Source organism: Vespula vulgaris, chromosome 17 (genome assembly GCF_905475345.1).
Source record: "Vespula vulgaris chromosome 17, iyVesVulg1.1, whole genome shotgun sequence".
Classification (NCBI taxonomy): domain Eukaryota; kingdom Metazoa; phylum Arthropoda; class Insecta; order Hymenoptera; family Vespidae; genus Vespula; species Vespula vulgaris.
The window spans coordinates 3,957,133-3,975,623 of record NC_066602.1 but is presented as its reverse complement, the minus strand read 5'-3'; the positions used below and the strand labels follow the sequence as shown (position 1 = coordinate 3,975,623).

At 34.0% G+C, this 18,491-nt stretch overlaps 1 protein-coding gene across 2 annotated transcripts in view; it reads right to left on the bottom strand.

The window, feature by feature from the left end:
* LOC127069959 (connectin-like) overlaps positions 1-18,491 on the bottom strand; it is a 224,806-nt gene that overhangs the window by 173,732 nt on the left and 32,583 nt on the right. The window contains exon 2 of one of the 2 annotated variants that reach the window (XM_051007705.1): positions 6,102-6,206. The exons of the other annotated variant lie outside the window; for it this stretch is intronic. The gene's annotated coding sequence lies outside the window, so the exon portion shown is untranslated. The remainder of the gene's footprint in view (positions 1-6,101; positions 6,207-18,491) is intronic. 2 annotated transcript variants of the gene reach the window in all.

Genomic DNA, 18,491 nt, shown 5'->3' with positions numbered 1-18,491 from the left:
TTATATGATTTTATTTAATATAATATTGTACACAAATTTAATTGCATTAATTATAATTATTTTGTAATTATTATCTCGTTCGTTAAGTTTCTTTGTAAGTTCAGTATTATATAATGTTATAATTATTATAATAATTATCCGTTGTTATATATTACTGTGATATATATATGTGTGTGTATACTATATAATTTATTAATATATAATATTATTTTAATACCACTGTTAGTATTATATATAATTGTACTGTTTGTCGTATTATTGAATTAGATTAATCTATTAGATTACGTAAAAAATTGCGTGTTCTTCAAAGATAAAATACGCGAACGAAATTTATCACAAAAAGCTCTTATTTATCTCCATTAGACATATTAACACGTACATGTGTATATCTATGTACGTGTAACTAGATCAATCACACAAACAAGTACACGAGATACTGATTTCATCGGATTCCACTGACATAAAATATTTCGAGCTGTCTACGACGAAACCGAGAATAAATATATACAAAAAATAAATAAATAAATAAATAAATAAATAGAAAATAAAAAGAAATAAAAGTAAAAAACTGTCAAAGGCAAGAAATAGAAAAAACGGGAAAAAGTCGAACGCGCGAATAAATTTTTCATTAAAGGCTCATATTTCATATTTGCCTAAAACGCACGCGCGCGCGCGTACACACGCACACAAACACATATATATATAAATAACATATAGCATATATACGTATTTTATATATACACATTGGTATCGTACAACGTACAAACATACACGAGAGATTTCAATTTCACGAGATTTAATTCACACGATAAAAATTCAAATTTCGAATTTATACGCGTACATACATATGTAAATACCCACGTATACAAAACATACGTACGTATAATATAAATAATCTCAAAGCTAAAGTAATAAGAAGAAAAAAGAGAGAGAAATAGGAATAGGAATAGGAATAGGAATAGGAATAGAGATAGAGATAGAGATAGAGATAGAGATAGAGATAGAGATAGAGATAGAGATAGAGATAGAGATAGAGATAGGTACGATATATAACGAGAGTAACAAGCCACGTGACCTATCAGTATCCATAACCGTAAATATAGTACCGTATATGTCTCTCTTTCCCCTCTTACCTACCCCATCTCTCTCTTCAAAAGGGAGAATTCGTTGACAATCGACACGACAAAGACATTAGCCACTTTCAACATACACACACTCTCTCTCTCTCTCTCTCTCTCTCTCTCTCTCTCTCTCTCTCTCTCTTTCACTCACGCACACACACACACGTAGTCTTTCTCTTTCTCTCCTTTTCCAAACGTCATAAGAGCACCAGCAATGGCAATCGCTCAGTGAACGCCGAAAGCAAACCGAAACGCAACCCTCTTCTCTTCTCGGACCATTAAAATGAAAGAGAGAGAGAGAGAGATATGCGGATACATAGTACTTGGACGCAGCGTGGAATTTCCACTAAGTGATCTCAAAGGATGTCACGTTGGGAACAAATTGATTTCTTTTTTCTCCTCCCCTGTCTTCTTCCCCTTTTAACTTACCCACCAAATTCACCCTTCGCAGTTTCGCCCTTTCCAGCCTGATCTCAATCCCTCCCATTCCTCGCCCGCGGTCGCATTTCGAAGATCTGTGTCCGTCGATTTTCAAACTGTTCCATACGAACGTAATGAAAGAATAAAAAAGATAAAAGAAAAAGAAGAATACTACGAGAACTGCAAAAAAGAAGTCACGGAGAGATTATCTCCAATGTAAAAAAAAAAAGAAGAAAAAAAGATAATTTTCTCTGCTAACTCTAGCCATTGCTACTTTGTGTATACGTCTCTGTCTGTGCGTGTGTGTGAAAGAGAGAAAGAAAAAAATAGAAGAGAAAAAAGAAAAAGAATAAGAAAAAAAATAAAGGGCAGCGCATTTGATCATCCGTCTCTCTTCTCCTTCTCTCTCTCTCTCTCTCTCTCTGTCGTTTCCTTTAGAGTAGTGTTCCAATATTATATAGATCCGTATAACTCAAAGAGGGAAAGAGAGAGAGAGAGAGAGGGATGAGTAGTCCGATGACGTAACAACGAACGACAGGACGAAGATCCTTTTTGCCCGTGGCTAGGATTTCCAGGAATTCAGTGACACGCGCGACGAGTGTCGAAGACGTGGTGCATCCCTTCACAAAGTAGAAGGGATTCCCTTGTGATCTCTTTCTCTCTCTCTCTCTCTCTCTCTCTTCCTTCCTTCCTTCCTTCCTTCCTTACTGTGCTTCGGGCTCTCTTTATCTTGTCACGGTTTGAGAGAAACGGAGAAATGGGATGTACTAAGAGTGGTAGGGGTGGTGGTAAAAGAGGTAGAGGGAATATCCAGAGAAGCTACGAGTGAGATGGGATTCCTCGTTGAAAATACTCTTCGATGTATTCTCTTTCTCTTTCCAATGTATTCTCATTCTCTCTCTCTCTCTCTCTCTCTTACTCGTTAATGGATTCTCTTTCTCTTTATCTCATATACTTTTTCTCTCACTCTTACTACACTACTACTACTACTACTACTCTTCTCTCTCTCTCTCTCTCTTTCACTGTCCAACAAATTCTCCCTCTTTCCCTCTCTCTCTCTATTTTCTCTTACTTTTATCCTCTTTCTTTCTCACTCAACGATGTATTCTCTTTCGCTCTTACCATTGTCCCTCCTTTCTTTCTTTCTTTCTTCGTTACTCTTTACTCTCTTACTCTTTCATTCTTCCTTATCTTTTCCACGAGAAATAGAGAGGGAATGACACAACGGGTAAAAGAGTTTGTGGATAATTCAGGATGCTCATTTGTTCTCCGTTTGTTCTCTCCGTGTCAAGTTGAAATCAGTAACATCAGCGACTTTTTAAAAGGACCTTGCTAGTGAATAAGCGAATTCGATCGCGATTGCGAATTTATAGAGAATGTTCCTTCTATTTAACATTTTCTTTGTCAACGTATTACGTGTTATTATTCTACATCGTACGCGTGTATAAAAATAATAGTTTATACGTAAATATAATATTATTCGTATGTTACGTTATAATCTCGTTACGTCATACGAGACGATAAAGGTTCGTCTCTGATTTGTTTATTATTATCTTTTTTTTCTTTTATTCTTAGAGCGTTGTATCTAAATAGTTTATACAAGCCCTTCTACCCGATGTATCATCGTTTTCTTTTTTTATAATCGTATTTATTTTATAGTTAACGTTTGTTTTAAATTCGGAAAACGTATAGCGTATTGTATAGGACGGATCATCGAGTCAAGTTTTTGTTTGGAAAAATACCTATATTTTACATCGTTTTTTTGTTTTTTTTTTTAATCGTAGTTTTTAACCTCGAAACGTTTTTTATTTTCTATTTGACTAATCCGTATAGAGAAATAATTTTCTAATAATAGTCTTGTAATAAAAAAAAGAACTTGTAATAAAAAATTAATAAAAAAAAAAATCAGCGTCTTTCCTATGTTACACTTACAATTTAATTAATCAACCTTAATTAAGAGGAAATATAATTTGCTTTTAACTTAACAAATATATATACACACATACATTCATATCATTGTTATTATTATAATCTTTATTAACAAAAAGCAAAGAAAAAAAAAAATAAGGAATACGAAATAACGAAAGACAAAACTTTAATCAACTGTCGTTTTAAAAAGAACTTTCCGAAAGGGAGAGGGGAAGTAAAAAGTTAAGTATAAAATCAACAAGAAGAGAGAGAAGGGTTTTAAACCGAGGAAAGGTTGAATGGCGGTGCCAAGACAGCGATAATGTTGATGCCAGCAAGAACGAAGAGCTGTGTCTCGTCGGACTTTATATTATCTTCTTTGGATAGACGCGATCCTCGGCTGATACGAGCCAACGTTAAAACGTGCTACGCTAAAACGACGTGGATGATGAGAGGGACAAGGACGACGACGGACTGAGAAGGCACGTCTCTTCGCGCGATCATCCAACCTCTTATCCCCCCCCATCTACCCACCCAATCACCCGTCAACCACCGCTCGACTCCTACTCGCTCCCCACTCCACGCTCACTATGCTCTCTACGTTCCCCCACTCCACGCTCTCTATGCTCTCTACGTACCCCCACTCCACGCTCTACGGTCGTATATCCCCACCACTAACTCTCTCTCTCTCTCTCTCTCTCATGCCTCTTTTCTCGCCTTACCACAAGTCGCCCTCGCGGGCTATTTAAAATGCAGTGCACTTTTGAGATATTTAAGGGTACTCTCGTAAAGTATGCGTACTTGTACTACGTATGTAAGCATGTTACGTATTAGACGTAAGATGTAAGATGTCAAAGTAAGAAGCGTATGAAAAATAAAAAGAGAATGAATGATATTTGGAGATTTTTCTTTTTCTAGAAAAATTTGTTGAACAAGGAAAAGAGAAAAGAAGTTCGAGAAAAAATGAAATCGAATATTACGAACCATTGCATGATATAATATTGTTGCAAAAAGAGTAATTATTATATCTTTACGAAATATTAATGAAATTTGTATTTATTAAAAAAAAAAAAAAACGCGTTAGCACTATTGACGATATCTACTTCGTATTTTTACCGTTCGGAAAATTGGATGGCTGAAGCTCGAAAGCCATTAGTAGTTTTCGCTTTTGGCCATGTTATATTCTAAATGGAAAATCACACAAATCTCTTCCTATCGGACAGACGCGATATAGCGAGATAATTTAACCGGTTCGTAATTGTGAAACACGTTATGCTCTTTATATTCTAGTCGGGCGTCCATCTTGAATTTTATCTTCCAATCTTTCCTACGAGTATCGCAAAGCTCCTGAAAGCTCCTGAAAGCTCGTTGAAAGCTCACGAGACGCATGCGTGAATATAAGTTCTATATGCATAGAACACAGACACGCACAAATTTCTGCATTAACAATTCGAAATCATTTCCATATAAATATGGAACGTTGAGATTTTTTAACCGACCTTACGTTTCTTTCTCTTTCTTTCTTTCTTCATATTTTTCAGATTCCAATTATTCGATTTGAGATAATTAAACGTTTCGTTGGTGCTTAAAAACTTCGTACGAAAATCTACTTACGTCTCTTTTCACTGCACATAAAAAAAGAACAATTCAATTCTTATTTTTCCTTACTTCTAAAGTTCATCTCGCAAAAAGAACGACCTTACTTTAGGAAAGCATATGGGCGAGGAGAGGATCGAAAAGAGGGAAGAAAAAATTCGAGATACGAAAAAAGGAAAAAATTCTAAATTAGAAATTAGAAATGAGATATTTTCTAGGAGATACAGCAGATGTTTCGTTAGCACTACACAGCACTTTCTTCTTTCTCTTCGACTCTTTATATCTCTCTCTGTATCTCTATCTCTATCACTAGCTCTCTCTCCCTCTCTCTCAATCTCTCTCTCTCTCTCTTTCTCTTTCTCTCTCTCTCTCTTTTCTCTCAAACTCAATTTTCCTCGATCGAGTTCGGAAACGATACTATCGTGACTCGACGAGATACAATAACAAAGCAAAGTCGATGGCGAGTATCGTAACCTTCGACGAACACGTTCGTTCGACCGAAATGTGTCCACTCGTGCCCGTTGAAAATTCTAAGGATTCTTATTTCTACGTGAGATAAAAATCTCGATACTCCGAGCAAGAAATTTCTTCCTTATATTTTGTCAAAAAGACTCTCTCTCTCTCTTTCACTAGCTACTACTATTTCAATAGAAACGATGTGCGATAAAAACGAGATGAAAACAATGGATATCGAAAATCGTTTGGATTTTGTACGAATTCGACGATCCTACGAAGCAATAAAATATTTTTCTTCTTAATAAAAAAAGATGCGTGCGTATATATATATATATATATAGTTATATGATGATGTATATCGAACTTAACAATTCTTTTCTTTTGCTTTTAGTAATTTTTTTTATGCGTTAAATATTCAGTGCAAAAAATGTTTAACAATTTTAATAATGTTTTCGAATAATTTTCATTAGAAAAAAAAAACGATATTATCTTAAATCGCTGAGGGTAAGTATTAGATGATAGATAACAAAGTCATCCATAAAATAAGAAATATCTCGTTGGGTTAGATTGATCATGTTTGTCTTTAATCGAATTACTCACCTAGTTGTAACTGTGCGAGGGTTCGGTGTGTCACCGTTGATAGATCGATCGAACGATCGATCTCACTTGGAGAACTCGATAACTCGAACGATAATCGATTTTCTTCTGAAAGACAAAGAGATGAAGGTTTCAATTAAAATGATTGTCGATCGTCGAAACTTCCCTTTTTATATATTTTATGTATGTATGTATGTATGTATGTATGTATATAAATTTGTTCGATCGTTAATAAATACGATTAATCTATTTACGTACATAAATAATTTGTAGATAATCGTAGATATTTGGAATTATTAATAATAATAATAATAATTATATATATCATATTGTGATAATATAATAATATTATAATAATAGCAAGCTATATATACTTATGTTTTAATAAGAAGATTAAAAAGAATTATTAATAAAATAATTCGTTTAATCCCAAATTTCTGTATTACTTAATACATGTAACAATATTTTATTTTCTTCAAAAAAAAAAGGGATCATCCATATATGCGTTATAATAAACTTACAAATGCATCGATCTTTGATAAGATTTAATGATCACGTGGTATTCACTGATCAGTGACTTCGACAAAACGATCGGCCGATGCATCAGCGAAGAATATTAATTTGTCTCGTTATTAGAGATTATCGGAGGTACCGCACAAAAGCCACGCAACAAGCAAGCATAACGCACTTATTGTTATTCCAATCGGAGGAGTATATCGGCTTGCCGAGCACATCAAATTACGACTATGAATATTAATCAGATCGCAAAGCCCACCATCATTTTATAATCCTACCGAACAGAAACAACCACCCTATTTAGATTTGAAACGATTTATGATATCTGCGTATCTCTTTTCCTTTTTTATTTTTCTAAAGAAATCAAATAACATTATATATAATACATTAATAATGGAAATTAAGATTATAGTATTGTATTAATTAGTGTAATTTTAATTCATTATTAAAATACGAATATGTACCGATAATTATTATTATTATTATTATATATTATAAATTTTCAACACATTTTGTATTATTTCTGTAATTCTTATATATATCTTTTTATTAACTTCATATATTTTACTTACACACACACATATATATATACAATCAAAAAAATTATATACATATAGTACAATCTTTTATTGAACACAACACATACGAACATACGCGCTTTAAATAGCAGTATACGTAATAACTGTAATGACGTACGGTTCTTTATTTTCTTTTATTTTTTTTATTTTTTTTATTTTTTTTTAAACGCGTAATTAATATTCGAAAGGGCATAACGATTTAGCATGAGTTTTTGGTTGACTATTTAATATTCAAAGGCGGTTAGACGTTCATAAAGTGAACTTAAAATGGTTTAACATAGAGAACACGGCCTGTTACAGACACATTCAAATTATTTGTTACACTATGCTACGTGACTTCATTACCAATATCGTTCGTAATGCATCCTCGGTCGATAAATTAAAGTTTTGACAACAATTTGGTGAAAGTTATATCGTTGTTTGTTTAGATTCTAAAACATAATTTATGGAGAGCCTTTGATTATTTATTGTAGCGAATAATCAACGTATGATATATTTACGAAGTAGTTGATTCTGATGTTTTTGATAAATATTTGATGGGTTAATAAAATTGAGAAAATAATAATAAAAAGAACGAGAAATATTTTGCTTGCTTTTTTAACAAAAAAGAAAAGTTACAAACAAATGGTATTTTTCGTTGTAATAAAAACAAAATAGAAAGTTAACAAGAAAATATTTATGTAGGTAGTTGGAGTTCGACCTTGATAAAAGTTTTTATCAGTCGATAGAACAGACGGAAATAAGAAAAACGGGTTGTTTCTTTATCGGTCAATCGATTTGAAAGGGCTGAAAACCACCCCTAAAGTTGTTATCGTTTTTTTAACTATCTCTGAAACTAACCGAGGTAGAACAAAATAATTAATTACAAAGTTATTTGATTTTATGCGACCGACATACACACGATGATAAGTTTAGATTGCAACAAAGAGGAAATAAAAAAGAAAATTAATTTCTTTTTTTAAACAAAATATTTTTATACCCGTTATATGGCAAGAAAAGTATTTATATTAACAAACTTTTAGATAGTTTTTTTTCTCAGCTCGACCCAAAAGTTATAACCATCGATATATAAATAAACAAGTGTATATTATACGTACACACACACATATATATATATAAGAAATAAGTGTGACCCAAATATATTTACATAGAAAAAAATTTATATATATATATATTTATTCCTCCAAGTTAAATAGGAAATCATGGGAGATCGTTATCTCCGGAACAAAGTCGTCCCTTTTCTCGTGACACATGGCTACTACAAGGAATATAACGAGTTTTCATACTATATATATTGTGTGTGTGCGCGCACGCCTTAGAAACAGTGACGTCATCGTGAGAAATAAAAATTAAAAGAAAAAGTTAAGTGACACGCATCGAACTAAATACGGGAATTCTTTAGAAAGTTTTTATTATTTATAAAACTTTCACGAATACTCCAAATCGGTAAATTTCGCGTAGTTATTTATAGTCGAGAGAATGGGAATAGCTAAGCTCTATTTAATTTTTCTAAGAAAATTCATACTTTCAACGTAATTTTTTTTTCTTTTATTTAATTAGTTTCAAGACGCTTTTATCGTTTTCAGACATGAACTCGATTTATTAAACGACTCGTGCGATATATCGATTCTTTATTTTTACAGTTTTTTCGATCGACCCAATTGTAAGTTCCTTTGAGAGTAAAATCCTTTAAAACAATATAATTATATATATATATATATGAATTATGTATGGAAATATACATATATATATATATGTGTGTGCACACGTATATTCATATCTGGAATATTTACGAAATTCTTATAATTATTTGTTTAAAAATGAAGCGTTGAAAAAACAGAATTCCATATTTATTTTTCAAAATTTTATTATTATTATTATTATTATTATCATCATTGTTGTTGTTGTTATACGTATTGACATCTAATATTTAAGCGAAATCACACATACAATAAAAATGAAGACAAATTAAAAAAAATAAATAAATAGAAATTATAATAAATGTAGGAATATTTGTAATCATCGTTATAAATTAAACGCATCCATACGTAGAGGACAAACGCTATTATGTGAAAAGCTTTCACAGATACAAAGTGGTTCGCTCAAACTGTGTTATCCGAAAGGAAGCTCCGTTGTTAGAAAATTAGTCCTACGATACGAGCGATACATAATGGATACTGCCTGCCGGTTAGAGTACTAATCGATCGAGTAAGAGCCAATAATGCCACCGTACACACTACGTATACACATGTACATGTACATATACACCCAAACGAATATGTCCTGTGCATTAGCCTTTACAAAGACGCTTTTACGAACGTCCGGGGGTGAGACAGAGAGAGACAGAGAGGGAAAGACAATAAGAGAAGAAAAAAATATTAAATAAAAAAAAGAGTAAAAGAAAGATGGAAATGTAGACAGAAAGATAAATATAAATAGAAAGATAAAAAATAAAAGAGAGAGAGAGAGAGAGAGAGAAAGATATAGAGATACAGAGATAAGAGAAGGTGAAAGAAGAAAGAGGGAAAAGAAAGAGAAAGAGAAAAATATTCAGAAAAGAGAGGAAAAAAAAAGAGAAAAAATATATATATAGATTGAGGAGAAAGAGAGAGACAAAGTCGTGTGTGTGTGTAGACAGAGAAAGAGAGAGAGAGTAAGTAGCACTTAGGCTTCGCTAATCTCCAGTTTGAAATTCATCTCGTTAGATTCTAATGCCTGGATACACTCGCTGCTATCGTGCTTGGATTTACGTATGTACCCCTAAAGTCCATTGTGATACAAGAGAAGGATTGGGAGTGAAAGAGAGAGAGAGAGAGAGAGACGAAGGGGTGGTTTATAAGAGCGAGAGAAATCCGAGTAAAGATGACACGCACGAGTGAGCAACGAGAGAGGAATGAGAGTGGAGAAGGAAAATGCGTTGACTTACGACGTTGCCTGCAGAAAGCCGACACCATACCCTTTTTCATAGGGAACATGAGGTACTTAATTCCCCTTGGTTCTAAAGAATTTCAAAAAGCTTTATATAAATTATATATATATATACATATATTTATTTATTTATTTATTTAGTTAGATACAGAGTTATATATGTATATTTATTTTGTATGCGTATGTAAATGATATTAATATTATACACATTATTTACATCGTTTATTATTAATATTTAAAAAATATATATATAATAAATATCACAAACATTCCTACATTGACACAGAGAGAATAATAAAGAAGAAAAATAATTAAAAAGGAAAAGTCCACGATACATCTCGTAATCGATTCTCCAGCATCCCTCCTTTTTCTCCCCGAACCAAAAAGTCACCACCCGTCATTAATTTTGACAGTCGTTAAAATCACGTGTAACGGAGGGGTCAAAGGGCGTATCGTCGATCATCCGGATTTTAACGAGTTCGTATTTATGTGCGTGCGTGCATACGCGTATACATGCACGCGCATACACGCGCACGAAGAGAAAGAGAGATGGTTATACACATAGACGTACCATACATGGATGAAATAGCAAAAGGGGAAGGTTTCGTAACGACAAATGATCTAGAAATGAAGTGACATCGAACGACAACGAAAAATATTAACGACAGGACGAACCTTGACTAACGTTGATCTATGAACGTTTCCGAACGATTATCTTTTCTCGAAGGGAGTCTCGCTGCTGCATTATATCATTCTATAGAAATAATCATTTCTATGGAGACTATTTTCCTTTTTTTTCTTTTTTTTTTTTTTTTTTGACTTAACATTCAAGGCTTGAAATTAAACTAAGCAAAAAATCTACGGCGCATTTACATTTTAATTAGTCGTATTAATTATCTCCTGAAATCGTAATGTTCATGATGATGATGATGATGATGATGATGATAATATATACAGCGATATAAGTGTAGCAATGATAAAAATAATAACAATACTTCGTCCACTCCCATATTTAATAATAATGAAATTTCCTCAACGTTATAAATTTCTAAACATCTTTTACTCTAACTCCTTCCCACTCCCCATTACTATATGCTATCGATTTCCACTGGAAACAATTTTCTCAAGTAACACCGCAAAGCTATAAATAAACCATGTAATTAGTGTACTCTCTCTCTCTCTCTCTCTCTCTCTATATATATATATATATATATATATATATATATATATATATATATATTTCTGTCTATATCTCTTTCTCTCTTCCTAAGGAGATAGAGGCGGAAGAGATCTCCGTGTTCATTTCAATCATTCTCATTAATTAATTATCGATCTTCGCATATATCTAATTTATCCGAGACCAAAGATCCTAAGCTCAAAGAAACCGCAAGCAAAGAACAACTATAATCATCGTCGTCGTTATCGTCATTATCGTCATTTTCATCGTCGTCGTCATCAAATATGCGTACACGCGTATTCTTACTTCTGCCCCTTTTCCTTCGAGTATACCCGAAGCCGATCTTACGCCTCGATGAATAATTACGTAGACGAGAGAGGAAGAAAGTTCACATACGAGTTCGATGAAAATATACACACACACACACATATATATATACGGGTGTACTTTAAACTTTCATATAAATTCAAAGAGGAGGGATGAAAAGAGGAGAGTGGAGAAGAGAAGAGTACGTAGCAGGTTCTCGAACGCGTCTCGTGGTTTTGAACGTATAATTGCATCTCGATTAGAAGTTGAAGTGAGAAGTCGATGAAGGTAACGTGTACGTTATATGCTATGCGTATGTATGCGTGAAAGTAAGAGTAAGAAAGAGAGAGAGAGAAAATATATATGTCGGCAAAAGAACAAAAGAAAAAGAAAAGAAAAGAAAAGAAAAGGTTTATTATTTCGTCGCGTGCACGTTCCCTCCCACCTCCCATACACTCCCCCTGCCATCGTAATGCACGTGAGTACGTGTTCCTAAGTGCCAGAATCAATAACGACGGCCGATTCATATGAGAGAGAGAGAGTAAGAGAGCGAGAGAGAAGGTTTTGAATGTGTTCTATTCACTTTTGAAAGATTTTTGGCACGTGCTGCATAGAAGAGAGAAAGAGAGAGAGAGAGAGCCTAGTCTGCTCAGGAGTTTGCGAAATCGTGTTGCAATTAAGGCTTTAAGGGCTCCGAGCTTTGGCACTATCTTTCTATTGGAGAAAGAGAGAGAGAGAGAGAGAGAGAGAGAGAGAGAGAGGAGTGTGTGTGTGTGTGTGTGTGTGTGTGTGTGTGGGTGAGTAGGTAGGTTTTGGATGTTCCGAAACACCAGTAATAAAGGAACAATGCGAGTGGTTCCTTCGTGCTCCTCGTGGTGGCTTTAATTAAAACGAGACCTACCACCACCATCGCCACCATCACCACCATCACCACCACCAACACTACCGCCATCTACCTTCTCACCCTCCTCGTCTAACATTCTGTTTTAAGTACTTTCTTGGCTAAGTGTTGTTTTTAGATTTTTATTATAATGGTCTTGTTTGTTCGTTTATTTCTCTTTTCTCCGTTTTCTTTTCTTCTGTTCTCTTTTCTTGGCCTTTCTATTTTTTTTTCTTTTTTCATTCAAGAATGTATCAAGAAAACGTGTGATATAATATTGAACGGAGAAGATCGAATCGAATCGAATCGAATCGATCGTAAAAACATTGGGAACTATTGAAATATCTCGTTGAAATATTACAGGAAGTAAATAACAATAATTTTTGCAAATAAACAATATAAGAGGATAATAAAGGGAAGTAGAAAACGTCGAAAGAGAAATGAGTAAAAAGAGAATTTCTTTCAAGGTTTAACGCTCTTAGAGCGTTAGGGACGCGCGGAATTTTAAGCGGCTTCTTAAATGCACCCACCACTTTTTTCTTACTTTCTTTTTTTCTTTTTTTTTCCTTTTTCGACATAAAAGCGAGTTATCGAGTTATCGAGTTACGTCGACTCTGTTTTTACGGCACTATGAAATAGTAAGAAAGAAAGAGACAGAAAGAGAGAGAACGAAGGGTAGCAACGAGTAAATTTTTCCGGGAGTAAAGAGAGTTGAACTATATTTACTTATGCGAGTAGACGGAAATAGAGACAGAAAGACAAAGAGAGAGAGAGAGAGAGAGAGAGAGAGAGAGAGAGAAAGGAAAAATAAAGATAAATGATATAATAAGGAAGAAAAGAGAAAAGGAGAAAAGTGGCGAGTAAACTAGACGTAAGAGAAAGATAGATCTAATAGTACAAAAGAAAGAGGGAGAGAAAGAGAGAGAGAGAAAAGGAACAGATAAACAAGATTTGCAAATTCATGAAATTGATTTCACTTTAAATGCTCGAGAATTTAATCAATTTAAACTCGTACGTATAATCTACGACGTTTCTCTATAATTCCTATAACGACGGGTTGTTATCAGAATTTATTAATTACCATTCTACGAAGATTATCCCTCGTTAATCGTCCGACCATATTTACATATATCCAATACGATTTACACAGAGAATGAAAGACAGAGAGAAAGAGAGAGAGAGAGAGAGAGACTATAGAATCAATAAAACGTCACCAACCAAGAAATATTATCACTCCCGAGTGAATCTCGCCTTTCCATCGACTCGAACATATCCATCTTCTATAATTTGACGTGATCTTCTCTACGCGCAAAACTATAAATATATACATATACGTACATATATACATATATACCTACATATGTATTCAAATATACATATATATAGAGAGAGAGATAGACAGATAGATAAATAGATATTATAGATCATTCGTATACGAGATAAGTCACGTAGCATATGTAGCCAAATTATCTTTTGCTATTTCGTAGAATACGAAAAAATTTAGAAAGGGACAAAATTGCTCGATAGAAATGTACCATAATTTTTTATCAAAACGAATTTTTTTTCGGCTCCGTTTTGTAATTCTCCGGATTTCTAGATTATCCAGATTGCTTCTTTTTTTTATTTTTGTTTATGTATCGATATAGCTATAGAAATTACCATAGAAACGAGGCGTAGATCAACAAATTATTTCCATTACGCATTCGATCGCTTCTAAATGGCAAAAAAAATAATTGAGGTTACGAGAACGTATGAAAAATATATCAATAAATAATTACCACGATTCAAACATTCCTCTAACAAAAATAGCAAAGAAAGAAAAACGCGACATAATAGAATCCTCAAAAAAAAAAGAAAAAGAAATCAAACACGACACGTGCCAAATAAAAATCATTTTCGATTTAGCGACGAATAGATATATCTATTCGTTGCGCGAGATATCGCTCGTTCGAGTTTCAAGCGGTAATAATGCCCGAGCAACGCTTTAATGCGAGCAACGTCTCAGGAAAAAAGCATCGGTTACTTAACCAACGTAGTTGAGCTAACGCGAAGAGGATAAAGAAGAATCGTACAGCTGTTGGTTGAGCGGGAGGAGAGGAGAGGAGAGAAAAGAAGCGAGGAGAAACGAGGAGAAGTGATGAGAATGGAGGGAGAAGAGGTGAAGGAGGTGGTGGGAGAAGGGGGAGAAGGGAGTGAGCGACTGAGAGGCTGAGGGGTAACGGGGTTGAAGGATCGAAGGATTGTGGGGTTGTGAGGTTGTGGGGTTGTGGGGTTGTGGGAGAGGGAGAGGGAGAAGGGGCAAAGAGAAACTCGATTCGCTCTCGGAAGCGATAAATCATCCCTCGAGGTCGTCGGGATTCGTCGTCGTCCCTCGTCCCTTGTCGGGTACGTCAATCGAGTCTCTCTGAACGTTAATCGACGAGGTTCCCTTTTCATAATACTCTACAGGTCGTCGTCGTACGTAATGTGTCAACGGCTTCTACCGTCGTGTCGTTGCTATTTTTCTGTTGTTAGTGTTGCTGATGCTGATGTTGTACCTGTAAATCCATTCCTTTCCCCTCCTAAGGTCGTATCCACCCACTCACCCACTAACTCACCTACCCACGTGTTACGTGAAAGCAAACCCCTGTGGAATATCGATTTCGCAATCACGTTTTATGTTCCTCTTATAAAGCTTTCTCATGAATTCAGATACAACTTGATATTTGTGTTGTGTCTGTCCGTTTGTCGTTTGTTTGTTTCAAACAAATAATGATTAAAATATAATATATTATATTATCTAATACAAAATATAGTACATATATATATATATTATATATATATTTATCAATACTCTATGTGCGTGTGTTCGTGTTAATTAATATAATATACTATACGCGTCCAACAATTTAGTTAAAACATACTTTTAAACAAAGGACGTATGCCTGTTACTACACCAATATAGTTAGCAAAGAGAACACGAGAGAGAGAGAGAGACAGAGAGAGAGAGAGAAAAGCCACATTAAAGTCTGATCAACCAAGTTAATTAAGCAAGTTTCACCGAATGGTTTTACGTTTACGACGTGACAATCGACGTTAAAAGTTAGCCCAGAGTTTGCTAACAATGCAAACCGATCTTTAGTTATCGAGTTATCGAACTGAGAGAATTTGTGAATTGGTGAATTTTATGGAATTTTGACCGTTTAAGAATGGATTTAATGAAATCTCGATCGCAAAGAGGAAATTTAAAAAAAAGAATGAAAAGGAAAAAGTGCTATTTCAAACGTTCGCTGGAATGACCGAGCATTTAATATTAGATTTTATTAAACTTCAATTTTATTTTAAAAATTCTTTTTCATCATATATTTATGTAATACGAAATAAAATTTCTGTCCTCTAAATTTGTAGAACTTACCATTCGTCCGAACCGATAAGTTAATATTATATTTAATGATAATAATAACGAGTAATAAATGTATATTAAATAAATTTATTAAGTTTTTATTAATTAATATATAGCGTATATTACATATATAGCATAGCGATATTAAATTAATTATGGTACTAATTTGTAATATACATTAATATTAGCACTATGTATATGTGCAATAGATTAACATTACTTCATTTATTATTATTATATAAATATAAAACTCGGATGCATTAAAAAAAGAAAAGGAAGAACAGAAAAAGAAACTAAGGAATGATGTTGTAAATTTAGAGAAATTTTCTCTTTATCTCTTTTTCTTTTAACTTCGATGAATAACATCGAAACTTTGAAAAATAGTTTCCATCAAGATATCATATATTCCGAATGTAACGAGTCGAACAATATATGTATATGTTTTACATATGTATTTATGTATTTCTTTTCGTTGTATTCACGGATGTCCCGTTTCTACGTCGCGTGAGCCACGCGTATGCTCCGTAACATTCGAAATTTCAACGAGATCAGAAAGCAGAGAGGAAACGTTGACCACGTGGCTACTACTCTAATACGCTCGAATAGAGAATGAGCAAGAACGATTGAATGAATGAACGAGAATGAGACAGAGATAGAATGCGTGCGAGTAAGCGAGAACGAGAACGAGAGAGAGAGAGAGCGAGAGAGAATGAATGAACGAGCGAGATAGAAATAGGTAGATAGATAGAGAGCGAAAGAGTTGGAGAGCGAACTAGAGAGAGAGAGAGAGAGAGAGTGAGTGACCGCGAGAATGAGTAAGACAGATATAGAGATAGAGTACGAGGGAGTGAATGAGATAGAGATAGAGATAGAGATAGAGAACGAGCGAGAGCGAAACGAGTGAGATAGAGATGGAGAGTGAACGAGCACCAGTACGAACGAGAGAGAGAATCGTTCTGCTCTCTCGTATCCGTGGACACGTACATAAATGTATTATTCAAGGAGGGCAAGCAGTGGCTACTAGCGCATTTGCGTTACTTCCAGAAGATTAAACTTGCATGCGACGCGAGACTATGAAGTATAGTCGCGTTAGACGAGCACCGACGTGTGACTTGCTTTTGGACAATACTACACCACGAGGATTCTGGCCAACTCGGGATCGTATCCGGTCTGATTTTCAAGCCCTCCCTTACCCTCTTACCCTCCTCTCCCTTCTCGTCGTCATCTATTTTGCTTCCTTTCTTTCTTTCCTTATTTATTTATTTATTTATTTATTTATTTATTTATTTCTCTTTGTTCTGCTCCTTCTCTTTTTTTCTAACCAAGCAATTTTCGTCCCAAAGAAATAAATTTCGATTTGTTTTTTTAATGCCAATTAATACGTTCGCATTCGTGTTTATTAGATCAAAAAGTTTTGTGCGTGAGGGTGTTAGATTTTTAAATCAGAGCTCTAGGACGGACGAATGGAAAATTAGAAGTTGTACTACATACAACGGGGACCGAAAGTTCTGACACGATTATAAAAATCTATTGTTCTTTCTCGAATAGCATATCGATAATAATTTTTGTGAAAGAAAGAGAAGAAGAAAAAAGGAAGAATTAATCTAAAAAAGTAACGAAAAAGCGTAAATTATTTTAAAAAATAATTTTTTTATGCGTCGAATAAAAAAGAGCGATGGCGTAAAATGAATGCGCAAAGGTGTAAAGAAAATTATTGTACAGCAAAGAAGACCAAGATAGAAAAAAAAAAGAGAGAGAGATGAAAAAAGTAACCTAGAGATGCGGTATAAGTTTTATGGTGGATAGTTTCGCGAACATCGTAAGAAGCTTATCGTGATTAAAATTTATAAAGGAAAAGCAAAAAATCCAAATAAGTAATGTCGACCGTCTCGCTGACATCAAAGTTTAGATTAATAATCAAGAATTTAATTAATAATTAAATAAATAAATCGTTTGTATACATATATACATTATATATCAATAAAATAAATATATAAATAATAAATAACAATATAAATAACACATGAAATTATAATAATCGAAATTAATAAAAGCAAGTTATTATAAATTTAAGACGATTCGATATAAAATAAGAAAGAGCTTATAAAATAATCAAGAAAATGATCGAACGTCATTCGTATATTCTTGTTCTTATTGAATCAAAGATAATTACGTAAATAAATGCATAATTTTCACGTTAAACATACTACCATAACTCTCATATAGTTTTGAATAATGCAATCTGCATCGGACAGGCTGCTGTTCTATGCCGGTAGAGAAACGAACGAGTTTAAATACCCTGGCAGTTCGTACTTCTGACAGGCGTAACAACACAGCACATAACCGAGAGAATTGATTTGCCACGCTTTACGACGATTTATTCCGCTCTCTCTTCCTCTCTCTCTCTCTCTCTCTCTGGTGTTCCTAATGCACCGATCCGTACGTTAAACGTACTCACGAACACGTTGATGCCATATTAAGATGTCATGCGAGGAGCGTGAGAACTTTGCTAAGATAAAAATTCGACTTACGAATTAAAAATCTACCGAGTTTGATCGGAATTATTTTGCATTCGATTAAATCGTTTCTATTCTTCTACTTATTATTATTATTATTATTATTATTA